General features: G+C 41.5%; 1 protein-coding gene across 4 annotated transcripts in view; it reads left to right on the forward strand.

Annotated features, from left to right (window-relative positions):
* Positions 1-151: 151 nt before the first annotated feature.
* Positions 152-11,372, forward strand: part of TRAPPC3L (trafficking protein particle complex subunit 3L) — a 67,859-nt gene continuing 56,638 nt past the window's right edge. Inside the window, exons 1-2 of one of the 4 annotated variants that reach the window (XM_042253286.1) lie at positions 152-973; positions 4,993-8,413. The gene's annotated coding sequence lies outside the window, so the exon portion shown is untranslated. The remainder of the gene's footprint in view (positions 974-4,992; positions 8,414-11,372) is intronic. The other 3 variants (XM_042253287.1, XM_042253288.1, XM_012182541.4) reach the window with 3 other exon arrangements.

Here is an 11,372-nt window from a genome sequence, read left to right on the forward strand (position 1 = left end):
CTGTCCCACGCCCGCTCGGGACTTGCTGGGATGGGGAAAACACCTGGTCTGGCATTTGCCACAGACACCTAAGGATTGGTTACCGGGTTTTGCAGAGCCGGAACAAGAGAAGGCCCTCAGCGCCGCATCCTCGCTCTACTAGTCTGGTCTTAAGGCCAGCCTCGGGTACCCGGGAGGGACTGTCTAGCTGGAGGCGGGACGCTGCGGGCGTCCCTGCACTTGATCGCTTCGGGTCTCCGGGTTGCGACCCCGTGGCAGCGTCCACAGGGCGGATGCCCACGTCCTAGTGCTGACTAATGGCGTGTCCCAGGAGATGTCTACGTTTCTGGAACCTCCAAGTTCTGGGCATCCCACAAGACTGTAGAATCCAGTGGGCAGAGGAACAGCTCTCGTAGTGCATCAGACGGGTCCAGAAAGCTCGGCCCAACCTCCGAGTAACGAGTCAGAGTGGATCTGGGGGAGAAAGCAAGTGAAAGTCCTGAGATCATCTGAATTTGTAAAATGAACGCGGCAAGATGTAGATCTAAATATTCTGAGATCGCGTATTTCTGAACTGATGAAAGGGGGGTAAGTTTCTGTAACAGTTTCGGTAAGTATTGTCTCCGAAGAACACTCAAAACCTTTGATTTGGAAGGATGAAACTGAAGAAGTAATAGTACTTAATACATATACGTCTCTTATCTTCCAGTTCATCACAGCAGTTACAAAGAGTTTTTAAAAAAAAAAAAAGAAAAAAAAACTGTAACGGCACAAACTATGGCCAAACATGGTACTTTTATGAAATGAAAGCTAAAGATCCATTTATGTGTATAATAAAGGAAGATTTTTAGTTTTTTAATGCAGAAAAATATAAGAACATTAAAAGATTTTTCATATTCGTCTGTATTTTTCTTTTTGTTTTTGTGTTAAAGCTTAGAGATAAAGGCTCTGAAGTTTTCTCTTGCTAAAAGGATGATGTCCCATGGACCAGAAGGTATCTGATATTCTGTTGGGACTTATTGCCTCCTTGGCAACCCACTCCAGTATTCTTGCCTGGAGAATTCCATGGACAGAGAAGCCTGGCAGGCAAGAGTCCATGGGGTAGGAAAGAGTCGGACATGACTGAGCGACGGACACGCACTGCTTACTTAGCAGAAGGATATGTGAAAATGAACATATTCACTTTGGTACTGATTCCATGTCTTCGGTATTAAGAGTTATTAGGGGAGAATCCCAGGGAACGGGGAGCCTGGTGGGCTGCTGTCTATGGGGTCGCACAGGGTCGGACCCGACTGAAGCGACTTAGCAGCCGCAGCAGGGCATTGAAAATGGAAACTTTTCTGAGGATGGTAAGAATCACATGAAATACATGATACAGGGTGCTTCTGGATATCCTCGGTTTAGGGAAATCAGGGATTTGTTACTGGAGGAGAAGGTTCTGTGCAAAGGGGAGAGCCAGTGCTAAGATCCTAAGGTGAGAGCCTGCTTGTTATTTTGGAAGCCAGTGTGGCTGGTGCATGGTGAACTGGTGTGGGAGTTTGCAGGTCCTATAGGATCATTGGAGGATTTAGGTGGAAGAGGGACAAAGTCTGAAAGTGTGGAGACCAGTTGCTGCTGCTAAGTTGCTTCAGTCACGAACAACTCTGTGCGACCCCATAGACGGCAGCCCACCGGGCTCCCCTGTCCCTGGGATTCTCCAGGCAAGAACACTGGAGTGGGTTGCCATTTCCTTCTCCAATGCATGAAAGTGAAAAGTGAAAGTGAAGTCACTGAGTCGTGTCCGACTCTCAGAGACCCCATGGACTGCAGCCTACCAGGCTCCTCCATCAGTGGGATTTTCCAGGCAAGACCAGTTAGGCCATGGCAATAATCTAAACAAAGATGATGATTTGGACGAAAGCTATAGGACCAAACAGATTCTGGATATATTTTGAAGGTGTCAGGATTTGATATGGATTGTAAGAAAAGGATGAGTAAGGGGTGATATTTGGCAAGAACAACTGGAAAGATGAAGTTCTTTTGACCAAAATGACAAATGAGGAAGACAGAATGAGTTTGGCAAGGAAGTTGATAGCAGCTTTAATCCATGGATCAAAGAAAAACACCAAGTAAAAAATTTTTTAATTTCCTAAATGATAATCAAAACACAGGTAAAATAGATGCAGTGAAGCAACCAATTTAAGCTTTATATTAGGAAAAGAAGGTTGGTTACAAGTTTTAATCTTGTAAATGAAGCGCCCCTTTATCTCCTTTACTTTTTTATTAACAGAATTTTTGGTAAAACATCATTTTCAAATCTGTTGTATATTTACTGTAAAACCTTCATATTTCAGGATGCTCGAGTGATTCTTTAATTTTTAGTACTAAAGATAACTTCCAGTGCTAATGTAAGCAAGAGAACTCACTTCCAAATCTTTGTGTCACCTATTTGGGCATCATTAAGCATTTTTGGTTGATTTCTAATTTCCTTTTGACACAGACACTTCACAAAACACCCACCTAAAAGTGGGTGATTTTTATGAGACAAACTGGCTTTCTTTCAGTGTCTCATTTTTAATTTGTAGTTAAAGATGTTACAGGATAAGTGTGTTTCAAGCTCTGCAGACAGGTAAACGATATAGTGGAACCAAGCATCACGGGATCTGAAGCCAGAAGTGGGAATCCCAGCCTTAGCACTAATCTTTACAGGTTATATAAACTTTTTAAGATCATTCGAATAACATGAAACAGTGTATGTGAAAGCACACTGCAAATTTTCAAATAGGTTATCAGCATTAGTAATTAGAAATATATAGAAATATGTATATATTCCTCTGAAGCAGTTCTATTTTCTCTCTTCTCTGTTAATCTTTATTGCTAAAGAAAAATGTCCGTGAGAGATTCATTGTATCATTTGTGTTTTTTTCTGCAAATAATGCAAAGTCACAGTTGCTACTTCCCAATATTAGCAGTCTTCAAAATGTGTTTTGAAGTTGATTTTTGCTTTTCTGTGCTTATGAGTTTTTTAGGCCATCTCACTTTTCTCAGAGGTGCAGAATTGAGAATTCCCTATTTAAAGGTTAATCTTAATTCTCAAACAGTTCATGTGGCTAATGTTTCATTTAGTCTGGTGTTTCAAAGACTCGATACCCTCATAAATGCAAACACCATATGCAATTCTGATTCTGAGAGTTCCTCTGAATGGTAGTGAATCTCTGAATCACTTCCAGCCTAATTAATCTTCCTGACTGACTTAACATAAAGGGACCAGAGTGATCTGTTACAATGTAAATCAGGTTATGTTACTCTTTGCTCCTGACTGCTCCCTCCCCATCTCAGATTAAAGGCCCGTGTGTTGACAGTACAAGCGGCTCCCTGACCATCACCTGCACCTCTCAATTTCTCTGACCTTACCTCCTATTACTCTGTCACCTGTTCTGTGCTTCAGCCTCGATAGCCTCCTTGCTGTTCCTCAAATATGCAAGACAGGCTGTCCTCCTGCAAAGGGACTTCCTGTTCGCTCTATCTGGAATGCTCTTCCTCCCATGCCCACGTAGTCTACTCTCTCATCTCCTTGGAATCTTCTTCACATATAACTTTTCAATGAGGCTACCTGAACCACTGTACTTAAAATTACAGCCACTATTGATTCCCTTTACCCTATTTTATTTTTCTCATGACACTTTAAAATTACACTGTGTATTATGTTTATTCTCTCTGTTAGAATGTAAATTCCTTAGGGTCAGTGATTTTAGATACTGTTGTACTTTATGATATAGGGTAGTGCCTGACACACAATAGGCACTCAAAAAATATATATAGTCTCTGAAGGAGTGAATCCTATGCAATGATAACATGGTATGGTTCTAAAAGCACTGAACCAAGGAGTTATAAAACTATAGCCCTTCTTTACAATTGAATTACTATATGTGTTTGGATAAGACCCGTCCTTCTCTGGGTCTCAGCTTCCCCATCTGTGAAATGGGGCTGTTGGCCAAAAATTATCTTTGTGATGCTTTCTATGTGTAAGAAACTATGGTTCCTCAAGATCATGTATATACTGAAGATAATTGCGTGAAATCAGACTTCAAAGTTAGTGCTTAACATCTCTGACCCAAGGTGTCATGGCCGCAAGAGTGGTATCTGTGGGTGGAGTTGTTACACTCCTGACACCCTTGACACTAATATTCTTGAACCAAATAACAAGATGGGGGCCTCCATTCTGGAGAACAACAAAGTGGGGACAATGTGAGTTTTAAGTGGGCTGCACTTCCAACATTACCTTGCACATAAGGATGACGTATGCTGTTTCCAAGAAGCAGCATCTGTACATGTTCCTTTTCTCTACCTCGTAAGGACCCTTTCGATCACTTGTTCTCTTTTTTTCTCCTTCTCTTACTCTTCCTCCCTGTTCTCTCTGTCCCACACGCACATATGCATTCACGGGTATATGCACTTTGCTGTGGATTTGAAAGGGACTGAGTGGAGAAGGAAGAAAATAAAGGAGCAAAGGAGGTGTGGAAGAAGATAGGGTTAGTGAGATGCAATATGATTTTTTAAATGTATGGAGGGAAAACAAACTTGGAGGTTAAAGTGGAAGGCTAAAATTTAAGTCAGATTACGTTTTTGGCTTCCTGAAAGAAAATATAGTGAAGGTTGGGCCAGGGATGCCCCTAAGTTTGTGCAAAGTGCTGGGCAAACATTTCTGTGGGGTCCTTGGCGATACAATAAGTAATGACATTAAAAGATGTATTTTAAAAATTCATGAGCTCATGTAAGATCCAGTGGTTAACTGATGTAGAATAATAGAGACACCTACACATTAGTTTACTGTTTAATCAGTGTCCATGCACCATCCCTTCCTGCTCAGGTTGAACACCCATCTCTTCCTGTTCTTTCTTGTCAGATAAGCTGGTTCCATCTAATTTCTATATCTCCCACATGACTTTCTAAAACATAGCAGTGCTGTTACTATTGTCAATACCGTGGCTCTTTGTAATTTCTATCAAAACAATACCGTTCTTGCCTCTGCAGTATTCTATTACCATTTCGCTGGTGACATCATTACTCATAACTCCATCATCATGGTGCTGCTCCTGAACACTGGCTTCCGAAGATTTTCTTGAAGAATGTACCTTTAGATGATATCCACAAATACAATTCTTACTCAGGATATGCAGGAAAATGTGAATGACCATTTGTTTTCCAGTCACGTTACATTTACCATCTTCCAGAAATGTCTTGATTTCTTTGGGCCATAATCACTGCATCCCTAGTCTGGGATCTGTTTTGGAGTCGGATGCACCCCGTCTTCCACACATCGACACCAGCTGGGAGGACCAGACCGGAAACTGCAGCTGAGCCAGAACAAGGGTCCCTTTTGCATGCAAGGAAGGAGTTGACCCACCCAGCAGAGCACAGCGTCATCACCCCGTCACAGCCAGAGAGGACAGCGATTGGAAGGGCGTCTGAGTACTTGTTGCAGCCGCCCCCAACCATCGACCCAGGCGCCCACCCTCACCCACCCACGCGCCCACTCTCACCCACTGCCTGGTCAGAGGCGGGCCGCAGGCACGCAGTCCACCCTGAGCGTCCGCAGTGCTGCGCACGAACAGAGGGGCCGCCGTCACGGCCAACTCGGACGCTGTAGCCGGAAGCTGGCACCTCTGGTCGAAATACCCCCGGCACCCCAAGCTCTGGGAAGAGGGTCGGGGATCGCACAGAAATCAAGAAACCAGCCCAAGCGGTAGGGCCCCAGAAAATCTCCAAGAATGAGCTCAAACGCAGAGCTTGCTGACCACAGGCAGCACAGAACTGCCTACTTACTCCGTTTTATTATTCTAACTCTGCCCGTAATAACTTGGATGGTTTTTGCTTTTCGCTTTATCTTCCCTGAAAAATAAAGGCCTTTCTCCCAGTACTCTTAGGATCCATTAAATCATTAATGGAGTAAAGATGCTTGACATCATCAGAACTGTATGTTATACTCTTTCTCAAAAGCAGCTTTCTCAAATTCAAGTTATCTCCAAGGAAAAGAATGGCAAGCTTGAATTTACTAGCCAACTATTCTTAATTTATGAAATTTAAATAATAAATAAAACACCCCATGGATCAGGATTAGTTTTTTTCCCTTTGGCATTTGTTTTCCTACATTTCAAATGCTGGATTATATCCACAATATGTCACAGAGTATAACATATGGTTCTGTCGATGTCATTAACTGGCAAAGACACAAGACAAATGTAATTTAACTATTTTTATTTGTTTGGATTGAAACATCTATAGAAACATAAAATGCATATTCAGCTGTTCTTTCAGCACTTTAGAACACCTTTAGAATATTTTATATTTTTATATTATAAATATATTTGTTTTCCTAGAGCAGTGGTTCCCTAGGGCAGAGTATTAATGCATAAATACTTATGCTATTAAGTACCTTGAAGAGGCCTTATCCAAAGCCTGTCACTCGTGACAGGCTTGTGGGGTCATAAACTCCTGAAATGTATTGATATGTGTGTTTGTTTCCTATCTCCACTGTAGCCAATTACCACGAACTTGGTGGCTTAAAACAATGCAAATGTGAGGACTGTGAGAACGGTATATATTTCTTACTGTCAAACACAGGTCAGACACAGGTCTCAATGGGCTGCAATCAAGGTATCAGCAGGACTGTGTTCCTTCTAGGGGTTCTGGGAAGAATCCATTTCCCAGCCTTCCCAGCTTCTAAAAGCTGCCTGCACCCTTGGCTCAGGGTCCCCTTCATCTTTAAATTAACCCAACTGTGGCTGATTTCTCAGACATGACTCTGGTGCTCACAACCCTCCTGTTTCACTGCCACTTGGTCTTTTCTGTGACTTTGGTTCTTCCTCTTACAAGAACCCCTGTGATTACAGTGAGTCCACCGAGATATTCCAGTACAATATCCCTGTCTCAAGATCCTTAACTTGATGACATCTGTGGTGTCTCTTTTGCCATGCAAAGTATCAAGCAAGATTCACAAATTCCAGGGCTTAGGATGTGAACATGTTCAGAAGGCCAACATTTGGTCTACCATAATACACAGCCTCTGAGGTACATGGGCCTGTGTGGGTATGTTTGCACAGTCTCTGGATATTTCCTCAAGATAACTTTTCCCAGAATGGCCCTTCAAAGGGTCTGTGACTCAGGACAGTTTAAGCACTAAGTTGATCAGCCTCTCTATCTTTTGGAAGGGAAATTAGTTCCAGAGAGATTGACTTGTACAAGACAGTATGAATGATGAGAGAGTGTGTTTTCCTTTGTTCCACTTTGACCCTTCATAACTATACCCTATCAAAAACAAATTGACAGATTATAGCAGTGTTCTGCCACTACCAGAATGAGAAAGTGAACACCGGAGATTTAGTCTGTAGCTAATAAAATCACTGTCGCTGGTCGTTGAGTAGTTCAGGTCCAAAGTGACAATAGACAAATCACTTTGCTAAGAAGAACACTGCCTTGAAAGTGAACCATTGTATATATACGTGCAGTGGAAGCAGAAAGAGATAGGCAGGTAAGATAGGCATCTTATTTTTAGAACTCAGGCTGTTTTAGTGATTCACAGACAGGGGTAGGAGGAGAACCTCCTGACATCTACAAGGCCCTGGAAGGTTTGTGATATGCCTCATGTTGCTGTATTCAGTGCTATGGAGTGCAGTGTCAAAAGTCAGACTAGCAGGGAACTTTAGCAAACTGCTTGACTCCTCTACCTCAGTCTACCTCATCCATAAAATGGGAGAACTTTTTTATTTGGGTCAAATAAGACTGGATTCAAATTATGAACAATGATTCACCAGTTATCAAATAAAAATAATTATATAATAAGAAAGCATTTTATTCATATAAAAATGTACACCACTCAGAATTCCTTCACATTCTCTATGTCATTAATGTCATTTCAGCAATTCATTTCCTAATATGTGACTCTACCATTTTGCTGTAAAGAAAGAATGGGGTCATTTGTTTAAGTTAGCTTCATGATACGTAAATGGTTAAGAATTCTTTTGGGCTTCCCTGGTGGCTCAACGGTAAAGAATCTGCCTGCAAGGCAGGAGATGCAGGTTTGATCCCTGGGTCACAAAGATATCCTGGAGAAGAAAATGGCAACCCACTCCAGTATTCTTGCCCAGGAAATCCCATGGACGGGGGTACTAGTTGGCTGTAGTCTATGGGCTCTCAAAAGAGTCAGATACAATTTAGTGATTAAGCAACAACAAAAGAATTCCTTTTACAGCCGCTGCTGTGGCCACCACTATACTTGAGTGCAGCCATCTGTCTATACCACGAGGGGGCAGCAGAGGAAACAAAATTTGAAAAACATCTCTGAAGTTCCAGTGTACTGAGATTAGAGTTTAATTGTGCATGCTGAATCTATGAGGTCGCAAAGAGGCCGTTTCGACTGAGCGACTGGACTGAACTGAACAGAAGAGTAATTCGGGTAAGGGACTATGAACTTTGTCTCTCTGAAGGTAACATCATTGCTTCTTGGTCGAGGTCTCATTTATAACTGTGCCCCACAGCTCATGGAGTCAACTGTGTAGCTGTCTACTCTAAGGACAGCTTCCCAACATTTACTCCTTTAGTAACCAGTGCCAAATTTTGGTAGGTTTGTTTAGAAGCTAAAATGAAAACTCTAAATCATATATTTTGAAATAGCAAATAGCTGCTGAGTCTTGCATTTGGAAGGCCTCTGATTGGTTGTGATATTTCAAAGTCTTAAAGTTAATGTGATTTCCCCTTGTGCTACAAACAGAATACCAAAAAAAATTTTTTTTGTAAAATCACATTGCTGTTTCTTATTACAATCATCAGAGAAGGCAATGGCACCCCACTCCAGTACTCTTGCCTGGAAAATCCCATGGACGCAGGAGCCTGGTAAGCTGTAGTCCATGGGGTCGCTAAGAGTCAGACAGGACTGAGCGACTTAACTTTCACTTTTCACTTTCACGCACTGGAGAATCCGAGGGAGGGGTGAGCCTGGTGGGCTGCCGTATATGGGGTCCTACAGAGTCGGACACGACTGAAGCGACCTAGCAGCAGCATTACAATCACATGCTAGAATTTTTTTAATGGAACTGGAGACTGAGAACAGAGAAAGAAGACAAAAATGATGAGTATAAATATGATTCTGCAATTCAGCTTTGGAGAGCATAAATAAGCAGAGTAAAACATGTCTAAACATTGGGGTTGTATTTGTCTCCTGGGAAGGAGGCATCTTGGATTGTGGGAGGCAGATGTGGGAGCTGATGAAGGTAAGAAATGAGCAAGTCTGTATTTATGCCAAGCCACAGCATTTGATGTAGTATCCAAAACCACTTGGTAGCAAAATATAAGGTAATATTAGCACATAATTGATTTTAATTATATGTTTTAAAATTACATAAATCCATTAAGCATAAAGGAGAGGAAGCACAATGTTCTTAATGGAAAAGTTTTGTCCAACTGGCTATGGAACAGAAGAATATTCTGGACAAAAAAAATGGCAATTTAATTTGTTTAATTTGAAATAGATAAAATACAATAAAACTCAAGAACGTGTACTATTCTTTAAATGTTCATACAGATGCTATAAAACCCTTTGAATCTGTACAGAAGAGCTCCAAAATACTTACAGTCCTTTGAGAGAAAGTGAAAGATCATGATTAGGTGGTCCAAAAGATAAATTGTATGCAATACTCTGAAACAGCTTGATTTAGAAAGTGCTTCTAGAATTTAGGGGAAAAAATTTTCCTGGTGTCAGTATATGAACAACTATTCTTTCTGATAATATAAAGTTTTAACTTCATACACTCTGATTTTGATAACTGAAAATCTTACTAGAGTATTTATTTTCATTTCTGTATATTATTCTATCAGAGTGTATTTCCTGAAAACTAATAAAATAGCTCGGATCATGGTATAAAATGTTACTTTAACTGAAGAAGTGAAGTGAAGTCGCTCAGTTGTGTCCGACTCTTTGCGACCCCGTGGACTGTAGCCTGCCAGGCTCCTCTCTCCATGGGATTCTCCAGGCAAGAATACTGGAGTGGGTTACCATTTCCTTCTCCAGGAGATCTTCCCGACCCAGGGATCGGACATGGGTCTCCTGCCTTGGAGGCAGACGCTTTAACCTCTGAGCCACCAGGGAAGCCCCCACTACTTTAACTAGTGTGTCCCAATACAAAACAACTTCAAAGATTCTCAGAGCCATGGGATTTGGAGCTGGAGAAGACGCTAAAGAACAAAGTAGAGGTGGCCTTCCATAATGTGTTGTTCAGTCGCTCAGTCATGTCTGACTCTGTGACCCCATGGACTGCAGCATACCAGGCTCCCCTGTCCTTCACCATCTCCTGGAGCTTGCTCAAACTCATGTCCATTGAGGGGGTGATGCCATCCAACCATCTCATCCCCTTCTCCTCCTGCCTTCAATCTTTCCCAGTATCGGGGTCTTTTCTAATGAGTCAGCTCTTCGCATCAGGTGGCCAAAGTATCAGAGCTGTAGCATCCGTCCTTCTGATGAATATTCAGGATTGATTTCCTTTAGAATTGACTGGTTTGATCTCCTTGCAGTCCAAGGGACCCTCAAGAGTCTTCTCCAGCACCACAGTTTGAAAGCACCAATTCCATAATTACACAGCTTATTTATATCAGAGCAGACCAAGACCCTACTTCCGTACTTACTTCTGTTTTTTAAAGATCCCTCTTGTCATGTCATATCAGAATTGTATACAGAATTAGATAAGTGGAATAACTTTTCTCAGCCACTTGAAAAAATCAGTACACTAACTTTTTTTTTTTTTAAGTGGAATGCCAGTGAATGTCTAGAGAGGAAAGCTCAGAACCAAATTCAGTGATATGTTCCTTTCAATAGAAACAACCTAAGCTACTAGCGCTCCAGAAGATTGTACACTTATTCGCCTGTATACATGTAAACATCTTATTAGACTTAGAAAGGACCTCAAGAATTCACTTGGTTCAGTTCCTTCCCTTCCAGCAGATAAGGTATCACTATCCCAATTTACAGATGCAGCAGCTGAATTCCAGAGAGACTAACCAATTTGCTCAGTAAGTGATGGAGGGGGAGGAACAGGTCTCCTGTCCTGGCAAACTACTATACTGTGTATCTCTTATTGGTTAAAAAAAATAATAATCTTCTTAATGTTCATCTTTATTGTTTCTATTAAATTTGAAAGACCCATAATTTCACACAAAATGGACCCTTTCATGACTGTAAGATTGCCAGGTAAGTGACTGCATTTTAGATGGTCAAATTCTCTGGTCTCCTTGAAAATGAATCTTGAAAGTCACCTTGACTACTGGCAGTTGGTCCATTGCCCAGTAAGTAGCCATTATTTTGTTTAAAAGATAAAGGAAAACCCTCACTTTGCTTATTTTGACCAATGAACCAGTTGTTCAAG

The sequence above is a fragment of the Ovis aries genome, chromosome 8, assembly GCF_016772045.2.
Source record: "Ovis aries strain OAR_USU_Benz2616 breed Rambouillet chromosome 8, ARS-UI_Ramb_v3.0, whole genome shotgun sequence".
Lineage (NCBI taxonomy): Eukaryota > Metazoa > Chordata > Mammalia > Artiodactyla > Bovidae > Ovis > Ovis aries.